We start from the raw sequence: 13,925 nt of genomic DNA on the forward strand, positions 1-13,925 counted from the left end.
GGATCTGTCTTTAGATAACTACTGCCAGTTTCTAATTCCCAGCACTTTTGCATCGTTGCTCACACAGCAATCCCATGAGCTTTTTGGTCTACCTCGAGATCTCTTTCCATCCAGAAAGTTACCAGTTGTCATTTTAAGTATTGAGGGTCTTTAAGTCGCTCGGGATTATAAGGTTTACAACCGATCATTTCCGAAATCAACTTGTGGAAAGGAAGCATTACTTGGAATTGTGCTTGACAGTTTTAATGCTTCTTTACCTAGAAATATTAGGTTCAAAATTCAAGAGTATTTTAGAATCATAGGTACATTCCTTTATAAACTTTAGAACAGTGTTGGGTAACCTGTGTGCCTCAGTATATTAACATGCTGCGAAAATTTTCAGGTATGCCACAAAACTGTGCGTGCCGTGGTTTATTAACGAACCACAAAAGAATTAATTTAGGCTTTAAATTGCTTTAAAATTCTCAGAGAAATTACGAAAACCAAGTAACCTTATTGGTGGCTTCCGCTTGTTGAGTTCCAATACCTAATGTCTGGTATTGTGTAGGATTAAGCACAATACCTGAATTTTAAAATGCTAAAAAGTAAGATTCACAAAAATTAGTTCTGTGCTTGACAGAACATTTGTTTTAAGAATAATTTTAAAGTAATTTCATAAAAAAGTTCATGAAGATAAACTAAGATGGATTTTTAATGTCTGAGGTAATAAAACTAGACACATTGTTTATGATTATGCACAGCTGACCTCTTCGCAAGACAGAAAACATAAACTTAAAAGTTCAACAATGTTTTATTTTCATTTTAACCGCACATAAGTTTTATTTTTAAAAAAATGAGAAAGCTTCCAATTTGCCGTAACTCGTTTGAATTCGCTCTGAATAGCTTTGAATAGCACTTAAGCTTCATGCGCACACGATTATCTCTTCATTAAAGAAAAAGTAACTTATAAATTATTAAGAGATTTATTCGTCTAATGGTAGGTCAGCCGAAATTAATAGAGGTATAAATGTGTACTATAAATCCATAAATAAATTATTCATAAGCCAAAGATTCTTCGTATTTTGGAATTGTGTGGATGATATTAAAGAGTTTGAGGGTAGATATTGAATAAACATTAAAGATTTGAGGAGTTTTGTGCTAAAGATTTTGCTTTATTTTTTGAAAAAGGATTTATGTTAATCATCAATTTTATGAGAAAATTAACATTTGGTACTCTTTTTAAAATCTCACAATTTTAGATCGTGATTAGAAATATTGAAACAGAATTAAAGCTATGTACATGGCAGAGGGTCGTGAACTTGTTACGTAACGCAGCATTAATGTACCATGCGCATCTTCAGTGTATAATTGTAAAACTGTACTTTGTAGAGCTTAGTAGAACTTTGCGCAACTTCGGTGTACCTTGCGCATATTTAATGTACCTTGCGCAACTTTGATGTACCTTGCGCAGATTCGATGTACATTGTGCAGCTTTGGTGTACTCTGTGCCGATTTGGTGTATTTTGCGCAGCTATGATATACTTTGCGCAGCTATGATGTTCTATGCGCATCTTCAGTGTGTCTTGCGCAGCGTTGGAGTATTTTGCATAGCTTCAATGTACCTTGCGTAGCTTCAGTGTATCTTGCGCAGCTTTGATGCATCTTGCGCATCCTCGAATTACTTTGCGGAGCTTCGTTATACCTTTCACAGCTTCGGTGAACTTTGCGCAGCTTCGAATTACCCTGTGCGGCTTTAGTGTATCTCTCACAGTTTTGATGTACCTTGCGCAGCTTCGGTATAACTTGATGTTTTCATGAAAATCTATAGAGAATTGATTAATTTGTTCCAAAGAGATGGTCTCATACCCCTCAATCTCAACAGTTCTCCCCATCACACCTGAACACTCGCCTGATACATGCTAATAATACACAATTCCATAATAATTATCATAATCATAAGTTCATTACATTCTTGTTTAGCAAAAAAAAACTTGTTAATAAAATCTTTTGAATAAATTTAAATACCTAAAGTTCTATACAAAATTTTCTCAAGAACAACAGCTTCATGATTCAACTGAATATTTTAGATTAGCTTCATACTTTATAAAGTACATTGTGAGAACAAGAATACATTCTCAGCATGTTGAGCACTTCTCGGAAAAGAAATTGTTTTAGAAAACCTTTTCATAAGGCCACAGAGGAAGATAATGAGAAACTTTTGCAATAAAAAATCGTTAAAGTGAGCTCGAAAAGCCTTTAGACAATAACAAGACAGAGATTTCGTTTATTGGGCCTGAAATGTTGCTGATTTTTTTTGTCTTGTCTTGGAGGGTGGGGGGACATTTGACAAAAGAATAAATAACAAAGTTTTTCGTGTTGTAAAATTAAGAAAGAATTACAAAAGTCCTCGACTTTGTGAAGTGACTTAAGCGCATTTTTGTCACAGTGATCATAAGTTGATACTTACTTACTTAATTCCTTGAGTTTATTATGCGATATTTAGAACTGAAGCGTCCTTATCAAAATATCCAATCCAGGAACTTTTCGGTCTTCCTCTCGATCTTTTATCGTCCACAAAGTCTACAGTAGCGTGCAAAAGTGAGTGGACAGTTCATAAATTTTGATAATTTTGCTTAAAAAGTATCTTAATCTCAACCATTTTACTTCAAATTTTCACAGTATGTCTATTTTATAGGAAGATTTTATAAACCCAACTCATTTTCTACTTTAATTAAGTAATTTAAAAAAACCGTTAACTATTCAAAATCGCTAACGTGCAAAAGTGAGTGGACAGTTACAAATTATGAAAAAATTAGCATAACTAGTTGTTTATGATGAGATTTTAGACTTAAAACATAAAATACCTATGTTCTTCTATAATTCTGTGGAAAAAATTTCCATCAAAACCACGTGTTTTCCGATTTTTCTTGAATTCAAAATGGCGGACATTTTTCATCACTTTTAATGTAATTTCTCTTATATTACTGCATTAATTAATAAAACTTTAACATATTTCTATTGTATTTTGATTGAGCTTTCATAATATATATAAATTTTAATAGTAAAAGCAGTTAATCTACAAAAATTTTGTAAAAATATTTCTTTTGATGCAATTTTTCTCAGAGAACAAAATATTTTATTGAGAAAATCTAATTAAATAATATGATTATATAGGACTTTTTGGTATTAAATTGTTGCATTTTGTTCATTTATTAATATAAATTAAGATTTATGTTACTACTAAAATGATCCAGCCAATTACAAGCAATCAAACAGTTGGTTATGTGAAGTCTTCAGCCAGTGAAAAAAGAAAATTTCAAAATTCATATTTTGTATTATATTCTGAAGAGATTTTGATTCCAGATGCTTATTATTGTTAAAATTAAACATTTAAATTGATTTCCTGAATCGTTAATTAGGTTTTAACTTATTTCGAGAAATATGCATTTTTGTCTTTTTAAGTTCTTCTTTAAACCAACTGTTTGATTGCTTGTAATTGGCTGGATCATTTTAGTAGTAACTTAAATCTTAATTTATATTAATAAATGAACAAAATGCAACAATTTAATACCAAAGTCCTATATAATCATATTATTTAATTAGATTTTCTCAATAAAATATTTTGTTCTATGAGAAAAATTGCATCAAAAGAAATATTTTTACAAAATTTTTGTAGATGAACTGATTTTACTATAGAAATTTATATATATTATGAAAGCTCAATCAAAATACAATAGAAATATGTTAACGTTTTATTATTTAATGCAGTAATATAAGAGAAATTACATTAAAAGTGATGAAAAATGTCCGCCATTTTGAATTCAAGAAAAATCGGAAAACACGTGGATTTGATGGAAATTTTTTCCACAGAATTATAGAAGAACATAGGTATTTTATGTTTTAAGTCTAAAATCTCATCATAAACAACTAGTTATGCTAATTTTTTCATAATTTGTAACTGTCCACTCACTTTTGCACGTTAGCGATTTTGAATAGTTAACGGTTTTTTAAATTACTTAATTAAAGTAGAAAATGAGTTGGGTTTATAAAATCTTCCTATAAAATAGACATACTGTGAAAATTCGAAGCTGGTTGAGATTAAGATACTTTTTAAGCAAAATTATCAAAATTTATGAACTGTCCACTCACTTTTGCACGCTACTGTATATGCACTGAGGCATTCTGTTGCCGTCTGTTGACATGACCTGCCCATCTCAAGCTTTTAATTAACGGTTTTTAGCAATTCAAATTTTCTAACGGTTTTCAAAAAATTTAAAATTTTCCATAAAAAATTGTGTTTGTAACGGCTATCAGAAATTCAAATCTCTAAGTAAAATATTTGAATTAAAGCCAACTTCAGGTAGGTTTATCAGTTCAATTTTTATTCGTAGCCAACTTCAGGTATGTTTCCCAGTTCAAATTTTTATTCGTAGCCAACTTCAGGTATGTTTATATTAAAATTGGTAAATTAAAATCAATTTCTATCGAATTTGGGAATGATTGGATGATTTAAGGCAATAACTCAATAAAACTGCTCTCAACGATGTCTGGTTGACGAATTTTTAGCGGCAGTTGACGGTCCGACCAGAAAATGTTGGCTTTATCCGGGTTTTAGTGCATATGTAAGTCCATGGACCTTTCAGTATTCAGACAATGACCCCTTCTGCAGGATGCCGTCTGCCGCATCCTTTCAGTTGCCTATTTTCACCAATGGCACAGTATTTTCTAAAAATATGCCAAGAATATTCTGAACAACTGGCCAAAATGACTTATTAAGCTCCCTTTTTCTTCAAAAAATGCTCTAAGAAAAACTTTTTCTTGGTGACAATTTGAGCAAAAATTCTCAGAAAGTTGTGAAAATCATTATGAACTTGGGGAAGCGCATTCATGGTCGGAAAAGCTTTTTCCTGTCTACAATGGAATTTCAAATTCAATTAATCAATTTACACGCTCTAATTAATTGATAACATTGTTGTGCAAATTGGAAAGTAAAAATTTATTGACATCAACCATAAAAAAGTTGAGTGGAAGTTTGTCACGTGATTATCATCAATCAAATTCGGTTTTTTTGGTTGAATATTTATCTATAATTTAATGACTCGTTTGGTCTGCAAAAATAAATTAAATAATGTATGAACAAATTAATCAGAATAGTTCATTATATTGATGCTATAAATTAAATTAATTAATTTTATAAATAAATTTATTTATTATTCATATTTTTGGACAGAAGAAGGTCAATGAATATTCATAATCACATTTATGTAAGCACTTTACTCAGCATAAAATCTGAGGGAAAGGGAAAATATGAATATTTTTACAAATCATAAATTAATTCTTTTCTTTCGCTTTCATTACATAATAAATTGTCCCGAGCGACACATGTGAAGAAAACGTCGCTTGAGAGATTTAAGGCTCCTTAATTGACATCAAATAGACGCCATCTCCATGTGGCATCCATAGGGTTGACTAATTTAGTCCAAATTTTCCCGATCAGCACAAATTATTCATGGCAGTCAAATCGCTGCCAAAAGGCGTTCAAGTAGCAATTTTCATGTTAACTGTCATAAGAATTTTCACTTGGATGCCATATGTCAGTCAAGTGGTTTTTTTCTAGTTGACATGTGGCTGTTATGTGTCTGTCATGTGTCCTTGATGTGGCTGTCATTTGGTGATCATGTGGCTGTCATGTGTCCGTCATGTGGCTGTCATTTGGTCATCATGTGGCTGTCATTTGGTCATCATGTGGCTGCCATTTGGTCATCATGTGGCTGTAATATGGTCGTCATGTGACTGTAATTTGGCTTTCATATGGCTGTCATGTGTCCATCATCTGGATGCCATGAAAAACGTGTGTCGATCGGGTTTACCACAACGCGACTGCTCAATGAAGCCAAATTAGGCAGCCATATGAATGCCACATGAAGGCAGCTTAAAAAAAGAACTTTAGTAGAACATTAAAAGCCTTCCTGATGCAGAGCCTTCTTCATTTGTGCTTCTCGGGATGTAACTTTGTCCTTACATTTTGATCTATAATAATTATGTAATTAATCAATAATTCATAATCGTTGAAATGAAAAGTGACATTATAGAAATGATTAATTATAAATAGCAATTTAATTATAGCTATGTATCCAGAAGAATAATTAATTTTTGATCAATCATGCACCTGTTAGGCTATATTCTATATTTAATAATAAAAGTAATTAGTCAAGTTAAATTTGTCATGTATTTATTTATAGCGTTTCAAGGAATAAACTATTGATGAGACAAAGTAGCTCAGTCGCATTGCGTAATTATTGCAACACATTCTGCGATCATGAGTTCGAAACTCATTATTTCACAAATTATAAAGGATGGCTCATTCACCTTCATTTTAAGGCAGATAGTAATATCATCACATGCCAAATGAAGATTCTGGGAAGAAGCTGTCGATAGAGACAATATTGCATTTGGTATTAGCAAGTTCAAGGCGAAATTCAGCGATAGAACCAGCTTTAGACGAGATCTGAGGGAGGCCATATCTTAGTGAATCTGTACGCCAAGTGCCAAGTGAACTGGTTTCAATGTGCTGAAAATGTTCATGGAAGATCTACAGAAGCTCCCTTAAGTAAGATCTTTAAATCCGACTTTGTGGAGCTTGTAGATCTTAGAACTGTCGATTGAGACAGTATTGAACTTGGCATCGTGTATTTACAGATGAGGAGAGCCATCTATAGGTGTCATCTGAGAAAGTCTATGGATCACAATCCTGATATGAGAAAAATACTTAATAACTAGTTGATGGCAAGTCAATGACTAGTTGATGGCAAGTCAATGTCCAGTTCATGACTAGTTCTAACGAATTTTTGTCTACTCGGGAATTGAAATGTCCAATCAGCCAAGGTTAAGAAGGTTAAACATAACATTAACCCGAACAGCACAGCTGGGGGTGAGACACAAGCTTACTATACTGCCCTTGGTTGGAATCCACAAGGGAAAAGGCGTCCAGGTGCTCCAAGAGCAACATCGCGTAGGACGGTAATGAAAGAGTGCCAGTTAGAGTCAGATGAAAAGCATTTTGTAGCAACCTAGGCTCCAAGTCGGAGTATGGTTCCAGTAAGTAAGTAAGTAAGAACAGCACAACTTATTCACTTGGTATCACTGTGCATTCATGTTTACAGTATGACACAAAATTACCTTGACATCACTGTTATGAATTTTACTACGAAAAATGCAGTTAACCGCATTATGCCATTTGTGTTATTCCGCACAATTTTGAAAACTCACAACTAATTCCTGCTATTCATTTATAATGTTTTAAAACTATTGACACTTTACATTTCCACATGCAGCATGACAAATAGACAACAATGAGAAAAATTTATTTAAATGACAAATCTAACAAGAACCATACATAAATATGCACAGCATTTAAAAGATGCAATTGAGTCAAAAAGAAGTACAAAAGAAATGAGAAAAAAGTCCTGAAGTAAATACGACAACAGCTACAACTTGCATATGCTGATGCTGAGTCTTTCCTGTTTGCTCTCATATGTTGTTTTTTCATAGTTTTGCAAACATACAAACAATCCCTGCTGCTTTTACAAGCTTTTTTAAGAGTTGAAAAAGTTTTTTTATCAAAACAGTAATTTCGTATTCAAATGAGAAGCGAGGATGAAAAGTTCATGTTGTTGTTGCCAACTTTAAAAATAAAAATAGCATAAATTTCTAATAAAAAGAAGAAGGAAAGTCGTGAATACTTAGGGGAGAATGATGAGTGCCTTGAAAGGCACATCTCATAGATAAAAATGTTAATTAAAAACACAAAGCTGGACACAAAAGAAAGCAAAAAAGCCAGTGTAGCTTTTACGCAATTCTGATGGTGATACACATTGCGGCAATGTAACAGAAATAAGAAGTTTAATAATTTTTTTTTTTATTTTTCTTGCCTTTTATGTTTTATATCTTTAGGGAATGGTGAAGAATAAAGTGTGTCAGCTTCGTTTATTCTTTGATTTTAATTAAAATTTATGTCTAGAGAAAAATTATTTTGATAGGAACGAATCTTAAGATGACTAACTAGAGAGGGTCGGGAGTCAATCTTGAAAAGGAAAAATAAAGTTAAAATTCACTCAAAAATTTTCAAAATCTCAAATTTTAGAAATTTTGAAATTTTCTTTGAATTTTGAAATTTTCTTTAAATTTTGAATTTTTTTAAAATTTGAATTTTTTTTTAAATTTTGAATTTTTTTAAAGTTTTGAAAATTTATTTAAATTTTGAAATTTTCTTCAAATTTTGAAATTCTTTAATTTTGAAATTTTCTTTCAATTTTAAAATTTTATTCATTTTCTTTCAAACTTAATTTTGAATCTCTTTAATTTTGAAATCTTCTTTCAAATTTTGAAATTTTCTTTAAATTTTGAAAATTTCTTTAAAATTTGAAATTTTTAAATTTTTTTTTTAAATTTTGAATTTTTTTTAAATTTTAAAAATTTCTTTAAATTTTGAAATTTTTTTCAAATTTTGAAATTTTTTCAATTTTAAAATTTTATTTAATTTCTTTCAAACTTAATTTTGAATCTCTTTAATTTTGAAATTTTCTTTAAATTTTGAAATTTTCTTTAAATTTTGAATTTTTTTAAATTTTGAATTTTTTCAAAGTTTTGAAAATTTCTTTAAATTTTGAAATTTTTTTCAAATTTTGAAATTTTTTTCAAATTTTGAATTTTTTTTCAAATTTCGAGATTTCCTTTTAATTTTGAAATTTTCTTTAAATTATCAAATTTATTAAAATTTTTTTTAAATTTTGAACTTTTCTTTAAATTTTGAAATTTTCTTTAAATTTTGAAATTTTCTTTAAATTCTTGACATTTTCTTTAAATTCTTGAAAAATTTTTTAAATTTTGAAATCTTCTTTCAAATTTTGAAATTTTCTTTAAATTTTGAAAATTTCTTTAAAATTTGAAATTTCTTTAAATTTTGAAATATACTTTAAATTTTGAAATCTTCTTTCAAATTTTTAAAATTTTGAAATTTTTCTTTGAATTTCTTTAAATTTTAAAATTTTCTTTTAAATTAAAATTTAGTAATCAATCAAAAATTCAGAATGTTAAAAATTATATTATTGACTAATAAAATGTGTCAATTTAAAATGTTTTACAGCTTCTACCAAGTTTCCACTTCTAAAACCAGAATGAAAACATTGAAGATTAATTCTGCAAAAATCCTTCGCTCCTGAAAAACAAACTGTAAAATCAAGAAAAGTTTTCTTTTGATTGTTAATGATGCAAAAGAATTGCACAAATTAAACTAAAAAGCTGAATCTTAAGGGTTTCTTTAGCTATGTAAATATAACTTAACTTTTATTCACATCTTTTTCACTCATAAAAATTTACAACCTTTAGCAATGAAACAAATTTTTTATCCGTAAATGCTAATAAAACACTTTTTTTGATCTGGATTTTTTACTTCATTCCATTCCTTTAAAATTTTTCCATTTCAATTTTCAACAGATAAAAATATTTTTTATGCTTAATATTTACAAATTTATTTGTTATGCTACTTCCTTCATTATTCACAAAAAAATTGCATTTATTGCATTCTCATCACGTATACTTGGGCTTCGTTTGTGCAATTTTAAGCTTAACATGTATCTTTTTTTAAACTTTTTTTTTTATTCATTCCTGTCTGATTTTCACATCCTTAAAACTTAGTTTTTTCCACATACACATTTTGCATGTATGCAGAGTGTGAAATCTTTTCAAAAACGACTTTTAAATTTTTATGAATTTTTCGACAATCTTGTGTTCGAATTTTTCGAAAATCTATTATCTAATGTTGGAATTTTTCGAAAATCTTAAGTCGAATTTGAACAATTATCCGACAATTTTATGTTCGAATTTTTCGAAAATGTAATGACGAATGTTCGAATTTTTCTACAATTTTATTTTGGAATTTTCGAAAATCTCATGTCAAATGTTCGAATTATCCGACAATTTTATGTTTGAATTTTTCGAAAATCTAATGTCGAATGTTCGAATTATCCGACAATTTTATGTTTGAATTTTTCGAAAATCTAATGTCGAATGTTCGAATTATCCGACAATTTTATGTTCGAATTTTTCAAAAATCTAATCTCGAGTGTTCGAATTTTTCGACAGTTTTAAGTTCATAAGAATATTTCGAAAATCTAATGTCAAATGTTCGAATTATCAGAAAACTTTATTTTCGAAAATCTAATGTCGAAATTTCGAATTTTTCGAAAACAAACGTTCGAATTTTCGAAAATCGAATATCCAATGTTCAAAATTTTTGTAAATTTAATATCAAATGTTTGAAATTTTTGACAATCAACTGTCGAATGTTTGAACTTTCTGTTCGAAATTTCCGAAAATCCTAACGTCGAAAATTTTATGTTCGAATTATTTGAAAATTTAATGTCGAAAGTTCGACAATCTTATGATTGAATTTTTCGGAAATTCAATTTCGAATGTTCGAACTTTTCTACATTCTTATGTTCGAACTATTCGAAAATCTTACGATTTATGTCGAAAAATTCGAACTCAAGACGACCACACTCTGATATTTATTTACACATTTCACACGTTTTTCATTCCTCACATCTATCGTTGCAGTTGAGAGCCAATTTCAAATGCAAAGATAGATAAAAAAAGAGGAAAGTTTTACTTCCATAATTGTATGAGGAAAAATCTAAGTGAATACAAGGAAAAATGTGAAGATAAAATTGCATAAATGAAGCAGCAACAATAATAACTCATCCATAATTCACGTAATAGTAAAGTTTGCCATTTTTTTCTAAAGGATTATGTTCTCACACCGAATGCCGAGCAAATGAATGAGCAATGGAGATGTAAGGTAAAATGTTATAAGTTGGATGATAGGTTTAATATCTATTTACTTTTTTTTATATATGCTGAGGTGTTAGAAAATGGGAAAAATATCAAGACCAGTACATGCATTGTTACAAAATGTGTACACTTGGAAATGTTCAATTATAGTTCCTTTATGTTTGACTTTATATAACCAATGATGGATTATGATTATGTTTGGGAAAGAATTTTCTTATAAAATTGAGTTTAATGTCAGCAACAAGTATAAATCTGTTTTTTATTGTTGACATTTAATAGATTTTGAAGTTATTGAGAAATAAAGGAGTCAATTTAATTTCATTTAAAACTTGTGTCATTTTGGATTTCCGTCAGAATTTTTATCATTTTTATCGAACGACTTAATGTTGCAAATTGCATTTTTCACTATAAAATTCGAAATCCGTCTTTAAGGTACCATCAGGGCAACTTCGAATCTTACTGTTAATACGAAAAAAAAGCAATGCCTTAGCGAATACGATGTGCTGTGCTGGTTTATTGCTTATTATTCAACAAAATTTGATTTATTAGAATTCCTTCTTTTGGGGTTTATCCGAAATTGCGGAAATGCAGACAAAAATTTCAAGTCTGCTTTAGACGAACTATAAAGTATAGCCTGAAACAACAGCCTTGAGCATCTATTTTAATCTAATGCAGGAAATGCAGGCATATGATTTTTGACTGAGCATTATTTATTTCTAAAACAGCTTTTTGTAAAATAAGTCTCGCAAATTCATGAGCTTATATTTAAACTCTTTGAAAAGCTGTTAATCCGAATAGTACAAGTCGGTTTGTCGATCGTCTGACGTAGTTGTATGCAAACTTTATGCCGCGGTACACTGGGAGTACAAGTTCATGTGAACCGTGATTCAAAGTTTTATTCATATAGACATTTCAGTGTCGAAACATTTTTGAAAAAAGTCGGTTTTTTGTAGAATTTGGAATTATTTGCATATTTTTGTCTAGTTCTATCATTAGTAACCATCTATTTTAGCTAAAGATGCAATGAAAATTCACTAAAATTACTGAAAATTTAGCGATTATTTTTAAATTCACTGCAAAAATTACGGCTTTTTCGTCATGTCCGTAGCATGATTTTATTATCAAACTGACCGAGTATGATTCCGACACGTTGTAAGAGTTACGCTAGACTTTGACCGAACTTTAGGTCGATTAACCGAATTGTTCTTTTCGATCATTCTTCCTCTTTCTAACTTTATGTAATTTCCGAACATTCACAAAGCTATTTTCTATTATTTTGAGATAAAAGATTATCTTGAACAATCTAGAATTACGTATTGCTTATTCAGTTTTTTGAATGGATTCAATTGATTACACATCAGCAATTCAGCAATTCAAACTTTCAATCAAATTGATCTTTTAAGGTTTTCTTGAATTAATATTAATTAAATTATTAAAGCTTTTGATGTTGAATTATTCTAGTTCATTCCAAATTAAATTGAAGATAGTCAATTTTATAATTCCAAAAATTTAAATCGTACCCATGGAACTACAATGGTCCAAATGTATTACATTGATGTTCCTTAGGACCGGTAATGTAATACATATGGAATATTTTGGTTACATGGCGATAATCAATTAAAAATCATTTCCTAGGCACGTGTGACTATGACTTATGCTGGTCAGAGTCACGACAGCCTGATGCCTGATTTTGGATCCAGAGTGTGGCTGTCTCAAAAGCAACCGGTAATTGTCGTTAAAATTCAAATTTATTTTGATCGTTACTTTTCCTTTTGTTCGTAACGTAAATTTTTGATTTGAAATAAGTTCAGTTTGAAAATTTCGAAAATCTATTGTCGAAAAACTCGAATTTGAGACGACCACACTCTGTTTGGATCTATCAACCGACTAGTGCCCCTCGGGAATATATTAAAATAATTCAAAATTAATAAAGAACGGGTAAAGACAATAAATCAATTTAAAGAACTATAAAGCAATTAAATGTACACGCCTTGCAATGCAATAACTTTTCCATCATATAAAAATATAATCTTTTCATATTTAACATTCATTCATTCATTCTAAATGTGTATATAAAGTATTTTTCACATTTGTTTATATGATAAGAATTTTTTCATATAAAATAATATTCATCATCCATAATTCATTTCCTTCTCTTTTTTTTATTCTTCTTCAAGCTTAAGATTAATGATGGGTTTGACTAGAATAAATAGATATAAAGGATAGAAGATTAAGACGAAGACAGTTTTCATATTTTTTATATTTTTTTTTTCTTTAAAGTTAACAAATCTCACAACAAAATTTCATTTTTTTTACCCGTATTCAGTTAAATATATACTTTTCTTTTACATTTTTTACTTTATTTAAATACTTAACGTACGTAGGTATGGGTTTTGGTATGGATATTGCAAAGGTGTACCTTCTATTCCTTCCTCATTCACGATATATTCAAACATAAAAATTGCTACTATTTCCTGCTACTTTGGATGATTCAAAAAGAGATATTCATCTCATCTGTGCTTCATGTGCTTCATCCTGCCAGGGGCGTAGCCAGAGCCTCCTCTGAATATTAAAAAACCGTTAATTTTGTAACGTATTTTTTATTTTTAAATTTTTTGCTTGCTAAGAAAATTTCAAAAAATAACAAAATATTCTCTGGCTACATCCCTGCATCCTGCCTTCATTCACTTTATTTAAGCATTCTCATTTTTGAAATTTTATTTTTTTCTCTTTTAAACTCAATTTTCCATCGATTTTCTTTTTTGTTCTACCTAATTTGCATATTTACACTCAAGCGAGAAAAACAAAAATTTTTCTACAAAATTGTATTGAAAGATGAGCTTTATTTGAACATTTCGTTTACTTCTAGTTCAAGTTACCAAGATATAGACTGGTGGTGAGCAACCTTTGTGTCGAGGTACACAAGTTATTCAGATTTAGTTAGCAAAAGTTTGTTCAAAATAGCAGACAAACTGTCAATTTTAGAGTTACTTCAAAAGAGTTGAGCTGCCGTGACACAAAAAAGATTGCCCATCACTGAGTTAGACATACCCACATGACAATTCGTAAATAATCTTAAAAAAGAGTATTTTTTC

The sequence above is a fragment of the Chironomus tepperi genome, unplaced genomic scaffold (genome assembly GCF_022539635.2).
Source record: "Chironomus tepperi strain 1889 unplaced genomic scaffold, CSIRO-AGI_Ctep_v1 contig_388, whole genome shotgun sequence".
Lineage (NCBI taxonomy): Eukaryota > Metazoa > Arthropoda > Insecta > Diptera > Chironomidae > Chironomus > Chironomus tepperi.